Here is a 13,024-nt window from a genome sequence, read left to right as displayed (position 1 = left end):
GAACATGGTCAATTCATTTCTATAAAATATATTGATGAGAAGACTAGTAAATGTGATTCGTTTATGTTTAGATGGTGTCTATTTTAATCTGGCTTTGAAGATTTGTTTGCGGTGGAGAGAAGGCATAGGCTGTTGTTCAGAGTTGAAATTTATTTTCGTTTTGTCTCGACACAGAAGTTCAGTTCGACAAGTGTTCTAAATAAAGAATAAAGGATACTGGAATTTGTATTACGCCGGTTACAGCGTTGTAAGAGAGGCAAAAATAATACTAAGCAGAGCTTTAATTAATTTTAAGTCTGAATATTAAACAAATTAAGAATTACTGAGAATCACAAGTTGGATATGTTTTGGCCAAGTCCGAAGCAGTTTCCCACTTTTGCAAACTTCTTTTTAGAGTTATGACTCATCCATGAATCAAAGACCTTTCATTTGTTGGCAACAGCGAGAGTCTATTTCATAGTTTAGTTTGAATCTTACTAATTTTACTAGATCATAACTATTATTAATCCCGTTCATTAACAAAATTACAGGATTGCTCATTGAGACTACGCGATTGCTAAATGAAATTTCTCTAGATTATTCCTTATAACACCAAGACTTAGAATGTCATCATTTGTTGGAATTACAATATTTTTTGCTTGTTTGTGGTTTTGATGAGTAGTACTTGGTATTTATAAAGGAATTCGTGTTTTAGTGTATCACAATTCATATTGATCAATTTTATTAGAAATTCTCATCTAACCACGTGCCTTCACTAATATTCGAAGGCTTATCTACACGTGGGTAGGTCTCAGTATAAACATCGATAAATATTGTAGAAATTCTAAGAATTCATATAGATTCGAAGATAATCAACTGATATAGTTTTCAATTTAATAACCCCGTATTGGAATGGAAGTAAACATGATCTTTCCCAGGAAAAAAAAGAATAATTTTGTGAAAACTTGAACAAAATTCATCCACTTTCTTTTTTGTAGTCTCTGCTAAAAAACTTCACATTGATTAAATTCACATTTGATTATACTTCACACTTATGGAAAAGAGAAACTTTGGCGCTAAACAGCTTTTTTTTCTTCATTAAAACATCACCAAATTCTTAACGTAACATTTTCTCCAAATTATTAACGCAATTTTGAATTGAAATGAACCACCTCATTTAGCGTTTTTTTGTTGTTGGTTTTGACTTGACTATAAATAACAATCATATTTTTGTGAAGCTATTGTGGTAGGTTTGGTTGGTTTCTTTTTTTAAATTAATATATAAATTTTTGGATCTGACTCATTTGTGAATAGGACTCCCGATGTTTGTAATGTTATCTTTTCCATTTAGCAGTTGTATTGGTAGACAGATTTTGAGGTTGCGCTCTTGTATATAGCACTTGAAACAATATTCATTTACTTTTATGTCAGGTAACATCGGGTTTGTTTGTTTTATAATTTCCCATCTTATAAAATCTACAATATTGAAGTTGTTAATTTTTGTTGAGCAATGCTTGCGCATGAGATTTGATGATTGGAGTTGAATTTGTATGTTTGTTCAGAACCACAGAAAAGTGATTCTTGAAGCACAAGTTCTATCAGAGGAGCTTGTCTCTATAGGCAACCTTTCCACAGGGAGTACTGTGGTTACACTGTACTATTTGATTCTCACTGATTGATTTGTTAACTTGATTATTACTGTGCATTAAAAATATTGCCGGTAAAATTACACTATAGTGAGGTCCACGTTATAATGGCAGTGGATAAAGATAGAAGAATAGCGATGCCGATTCTCTGCATTAATTAATCATATTTCTACACTGTCAAAAACATAATTGGCATCGTTGTGGACCTAGAAAAGGATTGTACCACCGGCTTTGTCGAATGATAGACAATGATAGCAAAACCAAAGTAGATCAAATACTGTCATTATAACGTGGACCTCACTATAGTTAGTACAATCACATTTTTTATAGAGAAGAAAAATCCAAGGCTGTTGGACTACAATGCAGATTGCATATTCTATCAACCTTCCATAAATCTGTATTCATTTTATCCATTCTGTTTTATGGGTTTATCAACAGATTGGTATTATTTTCATTGTCACTCAATACATTCTGTAAGTCGATATTATCAATCTCTATTGATCAATACTTTTAATCAATAGATATTGATAAGATAATAAGCTTGGTGCCGGTTGCAAATACGCCGGTTAAATTTTAATCGTGATTAATTCCACGAGAACCTATCAGAGAAGCCGTCTTATCAAAAAGGCCTTCTCTGATTGGTTCTCGTGGAATTAATCACGGTTAAGATTTAACCGGCTTTTGTGCAACCGGGTCTTACAGTATTAATATTTATAAATATGTAATGAAGTAGGCTAATTGCTCACTTATCTTAGTTGCATATTTTCATATTTTAAATCGCAGCAATCACAGAACCATTTTCAATCTTCATTATTCGTACAAGTTTTCCAACCAACTTTCTGAATTTACAATTTTGAAAATCTAAAAGGCTGTAAAAACACGAGACATTATTCTGAAACATCAAAAATCTGCAAAGCTGTAACAACACTGCAGCTGTTAATCGAATTTTAACAAGACAAATTCTGTTTCCTGACTGAACCAGGAAATTTTAGAGCATTGGTCGTAACGCGGGACTTGGACGATTAAATTGAGAATTTGGGCGAATCGCCAGCGTTATAAACATGACGCCATTGCTACTGCTCCATGCTAGCACATACACAGCCTTCACTTTTTATTGCACATAAAACTATTCCAACCAGACTCGGATATCGATGTTGTAGGCAAGTTTGAATTTGTTCTTTGTTGAATCTCTGGACTAATTCAACTTGGTATGATGGTTATTATCAGGTTCTATTGTTCTACTACTTGGTACTCGGGTCTAGTCCCCTAGTCCAAGTCTGATGATAATCGATTGTTCCGAAGCAATTTATTCCTTTGTAAAATCCTTCAACAAAGTTTTAATTAATTAATACTGTTTCATTCTTTGAAGATTATTCAAAACTAAATTTTTCTCCATTTTTATTTTTGACTAGCAGGTAACCCGTGCTCCGCATATATGATGAATATTAAGCTACACAAACTATAAAAACTCATATTCAATAATTCATTTCCTGCATTATTCGTAACAAATTTACTCACTGAATACTTGAATTTATTCATTAGGTACAGAATATCGACCAAAATAATTACTGTACATACGAGCAAGTTCCTCAATTTGCAGAACATTGTCTTATTAATACGTCATCATTTGAACCAATTCTTATAGTGTCGGTCTACTATTGTTGGTAAAATCTCTTGAAACAATAAATTCTTCATAATCCTAACTCAGTGCACTTTTCATTCATTCATTTTGAAAAATACTTTGAAGTAGCTGCAGCCTTATTCAAATAATTTCTTTTCTCACGTCTATTTCATTTTCTTATAATGAAGCTTGCAGTGACTTGGGTTCTGTTCCCAATATAACTACACCTGGCATTAGTTACCTAAGTAGGTCTAGGCTCCTTTAGATTTTTCGGTAACTCAAGCTGCTGTTAATTCTAAACTGTAATTCTCAAAATTCAGTAAAAACTTGAATGGAATTCCAGAACAAATAATTAAAATTGAATAATATTCACAACACGACGTAATAGCCATTTTCTATGCGTTTCTTCCCAATGTAATCGCTACAAATTATATCTTACATAGCATAGAAGTGTCTCATTTGCTGAATATCATAGCGTTGGCTCATTGAATGCTAAAATAGGGTCTTAGCTTGAAATTGCCAAACCACCTGAAAATTCAATACCGTGTAATTTTTTTAGTAAAAAAAAAAAACAACTTGAATTTTAGTTTCAGTTAATTTGGATTACCTCAATTCCAGTAGCTTTAAATTGATTATACAGTATAACGCGTTAACTAATAAAACTGATATAATGCATCTACGTGTTTGCCTAACAACTTTTGAAGATGTAGGAAAACCAGACATCGCCAATATTTCAAGTAGTGTGATTCGACGAGAATTAAGCCCAATAAAATGTGTAGATAAATTCGAGCTCGCATCTAGTAATTAACAGAACACAGAATCTAGTTTTGAAAGATTTAGCCAGCTCTGCTGGTTTGGGAGGACGGAATTATGCGCGATTTATTTAGAACGCCGTTCGAATCCGCGCCGCGCTGAGTATTTTTTGCGAATCAGATGGAAATTTAGTGCGGAAAAAATTTGTCTAATTTCTGTTTGATCAAGTTCCAAGTGAAGAGTTCACATCCAATGACCTTGTTTCAAGGTGCTGACCCTCATTGGGGCTCTTCCACATGTTCTTTTTTGCTATGACTTCCTGCTATTTCCGAGTTCCTTTCAACCGCATGTCTTAATTTGGTAATTTGTTGATACACTGTGTGTTTGTGAGGGCGGAAAACGTGAAATAAATCACAATATATCAGGACTGAGCCAAATTTATAGTTGTTATAATGCACTGTTTGAAATGTAATAATACATTATTATTTAGTCAGGTAACTAATTAAAATTCAAATTTATTTACCAAAATGTACCTGCATAAAATGCATCCACACAGAGAGATGCTTGGACTCATCTGACATAATATTTCTTATACAAGCATGAATAATTTGAAACTGAATTAAATTAAACAAAAATTAAAATCTGCCTAAAATTTGAAAAGATACATATTATACTTATTATTTCCTGTATTGAAATTTATTGTTCTCGCTTTATTGGAACAATACGTTACAGTCTATTCGGATTAACATTTGCATTCATATATAACTAAAAAACTCACAAACGAGATAAAATTTATTAATTTGAAAAAATATACCTATACAAAAATTTTGACAAAATTACTAAAAAGTTCATAAGAAATAAATACATCATGGATGATGGTCATACAGAGTTTAAAATCTTGGAATCGTAGTTGCAAAACATTGAAGAACCTGCTTTATTTTACCTAACAATCAGATTCATTAACTAGTTCTAGTTTCCAGCAGAACTAAGTGGGATGAGTGAAATCATTTCGAAGAGCAGTTTAGTTCTGCAAAATGCTTCTTTCATTGATCTCAAGAATCAAGAATTTCTATTTTCTACAAAAACTTAACAAAAAGCAATAAGCATCGTCAATCAAATACATTAAAATAAAAAAAACATGAAGTAAGGTAAGCTAATAGCATAAATACATTCGAATAACAATATCTCAGAATATCTAGAAAAATCAGATGAACATATAACATCAGAGAGTCATAACATAGTAATAAAAATACAGTTAATAAAATATGTGAGAATGATTCATACAAATTTTACATTTGAATAATATTTATTTCAACTCATTGAGAAGAGTGAGGATTTTTTTCTCCTTCATATGCTACACTGTAGAATATTTAGCTTTGTATGAATGTAATGAATAAATGAACTGAACTGTACACATTTAATGTCTTTTTAAATTGCTTGTGGAATCGAGGTAAGAAAGTGTCTCATTTCTCAAAAATTCAATGATAATAATACAAATCCTCTCAAAACAAATGAATGTTTGTGAACAGTATAAAAATAATTCATTTTTTTACAGTAAACCTCTTATAAGACGAACTCTATACAATCTTTTTACGATATTTTCTCAGAGAAGCTTAATACGAAAGGATTAGGCCTACTTCCACATTGATCATATTTATGATATATTATTATATTCATCTCAGGTAGCCTAGATCTGTCCTGTCTAATCAAGCAGTTTACACGTGCCAAAAGGTTGAGCACCACCTCCAACAAAAAAATTAAATAAATCCCCAAAATTTCCCAACTCTCATCAAACGATGTGATATTGCATCGCCAGCTGATGTAGTTTTGTTGTAGGGCTGTCAAAATTCGTGTTTTTCTAACTAGAGCGTCAATTTATAGAGAATGTGTGCACAACAATCTCAAATCCGAACACAAGTCGAGAGTCGGTCTTTCAAGTGACGTCACTCACACAAATCTATTTCCGGCAGAGTTGAAGCCAGACGCCCGGGTAGAGAGAGACCGACTTTTTTATCTATTTTTTTTCTATTCTTTATTTTTCTATCTCCATCGTCTTCTATTTTTCTTATTCTCTTCCCCCCTCCTCCCACTTACAAATTGTATGTATCAGCAAGCAAACAACTGCATCCTCTTTTTAGTCTGGGTACCTGAAAACAAAATCAGAATGTTCAGATTGTACAATTACAAAATATTTATGATGGTGTAAAAACATATTCTAATAGTTTCTTATTATTCCAATAAATATGGATATGTGAATGTCATCTTTCAACCCTTACAAAAAATTAGAAGTACCATCTTTTCTTGAAAGTGATCCAAAATATTGTTACATTTGCTTCTGTTATGATGCTAGAATTCCGTATTATTGGAAATAGTTTTATTCTTCTATGCGAATTGAAATCACAATTCAATAAAAATTTGCTAATAAGCACAAAATTCTCAGCCGCCTTGGCTAAAATTGCTATCTATGAAAAGGCATTTTTCTCTCTAAGAGGAGAAAATAAATTATTTAGATGATTTTTCTATTAGGCCTAATTGAGTTTCACATTTCAGAATAAGTAAAAGGGATAGTAAGAAAATTATGCCATTTTGTGTATTTTTATTTCTATAAATTCGTATTTCACTTGTTTTACTTTCTAAACAAGTGAGATGAAAAATACTGTAAGCTATAATATTCTATAGAGGCCACTCCGTACTGTTCTTGTGATATTTTGCATTGTCTAGTTGATGAAACATCTGTCGTCTCTGTGATCCATTGTCATTAATTAATTCCATCTTTCGAAGGGATTCCGTGCAGGACAGTGTCTGTCATTTTGGATAAATTTGTTTCTTGATAATCGATGCTCCCTCTGCAAATGAGATCAGATTAGTAAAGTTGAACTCGTTCTGCAGTGCATTCACCTCCAGTCAGTACTTTCTGTTTTTGCGAATTTTGAGTTGGACTTATGTCAAAATTCATCAGTCTCTGTCGTGTGTATGTTGAGTTCAATAATCTCCACACTCCTTATGTAATAACTGGGCTGCATTTACATGGTGTGATGCTTTGCTCACAAGTATGATTCTTGACTTTTGATACAATGATACATAAAATCATTTTTTTAAATAATTTGGTGGAGGACCAACAGAATCAGCCCAAAACTGTTCCTCTCCCTCAATTTTGATTCATCAAACTAGTCCAGGAAGTAGGGTATTTTTTCTACATTTAACAAAATTTGATTTTAAGGATTTAATTGTGATAGCTTTGAATGATTTCCTGTGATGAGATTGTTCTACACTCATGAATACATACTGTAAACTTATAGACAAAACAAATGTGTTATCTGTGATTAGAATTGATTCCCTCAAAATAGATTGGTCTTCCACGAAACAAAGACACATTACACGTTGTCATTAATGAATTATTCTAAAATGTGAAGTAGCCTATTGAAGATAATTTATTAATACAAATTCAGTTTAATAATAGCATTTTTAAAGATTTTTTTAAATTTTGACTTATATCTTGAAACTATGGCTGCTGAATTTATCTTGTAGTCATGAAAAAACTTGTATTTTTATCATCAATATTACTTGAAGTAAGTTTCTAAAAAAATAATAATAATTGAATTGAATGATAATATTGTTTGGAGATGAGATGTGATGGGTTGAAGAGACTTACAGACGAATCACCGGTGCATTATTCTTTAGATTGTGAAACAACTTTGACTCTGTAAAAAAGTATTGAACATAAAGGTTATTTCACTTGGAAATAATTATAAACTATGCTATTTTTGAGAAATACTATTCCAATAAATGATTTCATATTTTATTGCTTATGAACGTGTTGAAAATACTCTCAATTTCTTCAGGAGTGCTATTGTTCAAATAATATATTGCTCAAGAATGCATAGTAAAAATGATTAATTGATTATCGTTGAAATGACTGTCTAATTACATTTGTTATCAAATAAAATATTGCTGTCTTGAATTGGTGTTCAAATGGTAACAAAAAAATTTCCAATACTAAGAACTATTTCTTACAAAACTTGTAATAAATTAGAAATATTATGTGAAGAATTCCTAATGAATTATTTGAATAAATTATTTAATATAATACTGTTCAGAAATGTGTGGATTCATGAAATTGCTTTTGGCGGAATTTTTATCATTTTGGATTGTCTTTCATAATTGACCGAGCGAAGTGATGTCTAAGATTCAAGTCGACGGTTTGGCATTTCTCTTAATGTTTATATTATATGTTGCGCATTTACGGCGAAACGCGGTAATAGATTTTCATAAAATTTGACAGGTATGTTCCTTTTTTAATTGCGCATCGACGTATATACAAGGTTTTTAGAAATTTTGCATTTTAAGGATAATATAAAAGGAAGAAGGAGCCTCCTTCATACGCCAATATTAGAGTAAAAATCAGACTATAGAAGTATTCATTATAAATCAGCTGACAAGTTATTTGTTGCTCCTCATGGTACAAGTTTATTGGTTGCTCCTCTACATGAAAGAATTATTCAAAATAGACGCAACTGGTGCAGTCATTTGGATAGAATGCCACCTGGAAGAATTCCCGTTGTAGTCCAAAACTATAGACCTACAGGAAAAAGATATGTAGGGAGACCAAGAAAGAGATGGGTACCGGAACAGGTTCATTAATTAACCTAATCCCTGAAGTGAAGATGATGAGATGATGATCAGCTGACAAGTGATTACACAGATGTGTGGAGAAGCCAGTCTATTACTGTATTTCCATAAGGTCTACTGTCCACAGAACTACTAGTAATTATGAATTTGTCTTCACTTTGGATTATCATGTAAGAATATTATGTAAGAAGTATTTCCAAAAAATAAATTATTCTAATGAATGAAATAGTTATATAATATTGTTGATAGATGTTTTGATTGGCTTTCAGCTGAATTGTTATCACAGTTGAATTCTTGTTGGAATGAGCTTCCTCCTTGGTAAGATCCACTCCAAACTGTCAGCATTGGTTGAATGGGAAGTATTGGTGTTATTCATTAGGAATGCTGACAGTTTGAATTGAATCTCATTCTGTTGTGTCGGCTATAAGCCAGCTGGTTGATTTCCAACAGAACTGTTCACTGCTCACTGCTCCTCTCTTTGACCAAATCCAGAATTTGCTGTTGCCTGCAGTCGGAGGTGATGAATTCATTTGTTAATTTATTTCGAATTCTCACTAAGAAATTCAAGCTTGTTTGTTGATGATTTTCGTACGTTAGGAATGCTTTTAATTGCCTCATAAAAACACTGAACTTAAAATGATCATTATTTGAAAATTTAATTAGAAATTAGAATTATCGCCTTTTTAGAATTCGGTATCAGATATTCAGATGTAATATCGATATCTGTCATAAAAATATTAGATAATGTTGCTTTGTTCTCTTATGGAAGGGTGCCGTTTTAAATTGCCTTCTCCCAGTTATTTTTTAGTTTTACAGCATGCAATGAGTTTTCTATGCATGAAGGCACAAGGGGGCGAGAATCAAATGCTTTTTTATCGCAAGAAAATTGGAAAATAGGAATAGGAACGTTTTGAACGTACACATTATATACTTCAATTGAAATAAAGAGGGAAAGCAACAAACATGATGAGAGTAAAGTATTATGCTATACAGAAAACCATACAGGGGTTGTTCGGTGCCTATTAACACTTGAAAAACCGCAGTTTTATTACCTAAATTTTTCTATGTGACGCATTTTCATTAAGGTTTTCCTCACAATGGAAAGGGACAGTTTTGAGCTTAGCCTATATGGTTTGTGCTTGTATTATAAATAAATACTTGTTACAATTTTGACGAAATGAATTATCTCATTACAGATCTTCTAACATTGTCAACCATTTGATTATAACGGGTGACCCAGAATAACGGGAACATTTGAAAACGCCATAAAACATTAGTGGGAAGGTCATACATGATTTTATTCAAACTAATGTAAAGTTCAAGACTTGCCATTCGAGAATTATTAATAACATCTATCACGTTTTGACAATTACTTCTTCAAGATGGCTTCCTCCTGCACCAATACACTCTTGAAATCTGTGTTGAGTTTCCTGAACGATTGCTGCAACATTTCAGCTGGGATATTGTCAAATTCATTTTGAATTGTCTGTTATGATTCAACCACAGCTATTGGTCAAGTTGTGAAAACGTTTGATTTGAGATAGCTCCACAAACAGAAAATCGCAGGTGGACAGATCATGGGACCAGGAAATGCAGATGTTGCAGCGATCAATGAGGAATCTCAACAAAGATTTCAAGAGTGTATTCGTTCAGGAGGAAGCCATCTTAAAGAAGTAATCGTCAAAAAGTGATAGATGTTATTAATTGTCAAATGGCAAATCTTGAACTTTACATTTAGTTTGAATAAAATCATTTTTGCACTTCCCACTAATGATTTATGGCGTTTTTAAAAGTTCCCGTTATTCTGTGTCACTCTGTATTATTAATCAGTGCTGGGTAGGTATGAACTTATATGTCCCCGGGAACAGCAAAAATTCACAGAAAATCAAGTTATTTCAAGGAATCAATTCAAGAAAAGTTCAATCACACATAGGCTACTGTCGAGTTTCTGTTGTAAATGGATCAAAATAAATTATTAATTAAACTCAGAGCTCAGACTAGAAATAAACTATACTAGCAGATCAAATGAAGTGGGTTGAATATTTTGATACTGAGATAAGTTTACTGTTTAGCAGGCATATCCATTGAGCTATTGAGTTTGAGCTGTGATTATTATTATTCTCGATGTTATCGACTCGCTAGTTCAAAATTCTCTAGTAGCTTGTTAGACAGATATTCCAAGTTGTTAACTTGGAAAGTGACGGGGTAGATAATAATGATTTGTAGGCTCTGTTTTAACCGTGCCAAATTCCAATTAATAAAATAGAGCAAGGAGAAATTCAAAATTTGTCTTATTAGACTCAGATTATTCATTTAATATGAATTTCGATTTGCTGACAACTGTTTACTTTGTGTTTCAGCCTAATTTTCCCTTTGTAAGTTGATTTATAATGTGAATAGTGATAGAAACTATTCTCAAGAAAGTAGGTCAATTCAATACTAATTTCAAGTACCGTATGCTAACTATGTTTGATTCTAAGAAGATAATTGGATCAAGTCTATTAAATGAGTTTGATCAAGTAGTATTTGTGAATTGAAATGGGAAACTATGGATAATAATGAGATGATTTAGGAAAGACAAAATGGAGCTACTTGATTCACCCATACACGGCACGCTCAAAACTTATGAGGAAACCATCCTCCTGAGCAAAAAACAAATATTAAAAGAGTAGTGAGGGAAGTGAAGAGATGTTTTTGAGTGATATAATAAACAATGAAACCGTTTTATTGAAACTTTGCTTTCTTCGACGCTTTTCCAATAGCTTCATCTGTTTGTCTAAAGTTATGATACAGGTTGAAACATCTCTTAGTGAAAATTTGCAAATAAAAATTGCCCTCAAAAATGACTGTTGGAATTTCGTGACTCTCACTATAGTCTGTCCAAACTGCCATGAGCCCTGAAAGATTAAGCCGACCCTCACTCCCCCACGCCCAGGCACACACGCCCGGCCTACCTGCGCCATTGATATACTATGTATACTACGTAATATACAGGTAGGCAGAACGTCCCTTTACTCGCACACACTAAAGGAGACTGCGCTTGTGTGTGTGAGTAGTAGGAGGGTCGGGCTAATCCTTCAGAGCTCATGCCTGTTTGGACAGAGTTTAGTAGAACGTTAAAATCTTCAATATTGTAATGTGACAAGCTTACAATTGACATCAATATTAATTCATTAAATTGAATTACTCTGATCTACAATGGTTTGGGGATAAAAATGAGCAGCCATGTCAACCCTCGGGTTTTCTTGAAGTTTGCGGATTTTATTTTGGAAAATCTGTGCCAGGGACTTTGCGAAATATTTCAGAACTATTCAAAATTTTCTGGCAAGAAAGCAGAAATGTGCCAATCATCCAGTTTCCACCCACTGATTTGCAAGGTGATGATTTTAGAATGTTTTGGAACAATAAAATAAAATTATCGAGAATATTGTGAGTGAAGTGAATTGACATAGTTCCAAGAATTCTGGAATTTCAATTATATTGAATTTAATTTCAAATTTTATTATATTAAATTTGTTGCTAGAGATCATGTTCAGTGTTCAATCATATAAGGGTGAATTTTAGTTGAGTGAAATCATAACCCTATTTTGGACTTTTAAAGTGTTATTTAAATTTGGGAAAGAAATAGTACAAGGAGTGTCCTTAGTTTTTCTCTCCCAATCAGTGCTTCTCTGTAAAAAATATAAATAAATAAATAACATATTAATAATTTGAAATCCGTTATCAATTGGAAGATTTACCAACTAGCCTTTATTGGTCTTTACCAATTTGAATGAATAATGAATTTATTGCCAAATACAAGAAATATTTTTACAAATAAAATAATCATTAAATTACAATAGGTTTTGGCGTGACTGGAAAAAGAAGACTTGAGCTCCAGCCACGAGATCTAAAAATAAGAAATACGTTCTAATCTAATAACTGCAGTACAAATGATACAATTCTGTTGATGGATGATAATCTATGAATGTCGAATTCTATCAATAATCAAGTACTTGATAAACAAAATATAGATGCACAGCTAATGCTCTACCTTCAAAAAGAAAAAGAACAAGTTTCAACCAGGTAAAGGGTAGCTTTGAATTCCATGCTGATTTAATGAATGATGCAATGGATAAATAATAAAAATATAGGCCTAAATAAATGAAGCCTTCATTTGGTCTCCAGAATTACAATACATAAGAAAATAGTCTGTTTTCAGACAGTAATTGAAAGTGATTCATGTTGAGATCAAGTAAACATTTATTTGCAATAGTTGATTAGTTAAAAAAGTTGATTAGTTAATAGTTGAAATCAATACCGTAGTTGTATTCCTCCTTCTAATTGTTCCATCAATAAAATGAACTCGTTTGTATTGACAGTGATGTACATTCATATTGGTGATGTGATGTGCAAG

The 13,024-nt window shown here is 32.3% G+C and overlaps 1 protein-coding gene across 6 annotated transcripts in view; it reads left to right on the top strand.

Moving 5' to 3' along the window:
- The window catches only part of LOC111043394 (tropomodulin), a 141,375-nt gene that overhangs the window by 614 nt on the left and 127,737 nt on the right, over positions 1 to 13,024 (top strand). The gene's annotated exons all lie outside the window — the stretch shown is intronic.

Source organism: Nilaparvata lugens, chromosome 8 (assembly GCF_014356525.2).
Source record: "Nilaparvata lugens isolate BPH chromosome 8, ASM1435652v1, whole genome shotgun sequence".
Taxonomy (NCBI): domain Eukaryota; kingdom Metazoa; phylum Arthropoda; class Insecta; order Hemiptera; family Delphacidae; genus Nilaparvata; species Nilaparvata lugens.
This window is presented reverse-complemented; position numbering and strand designations above follow the sequence as displayed.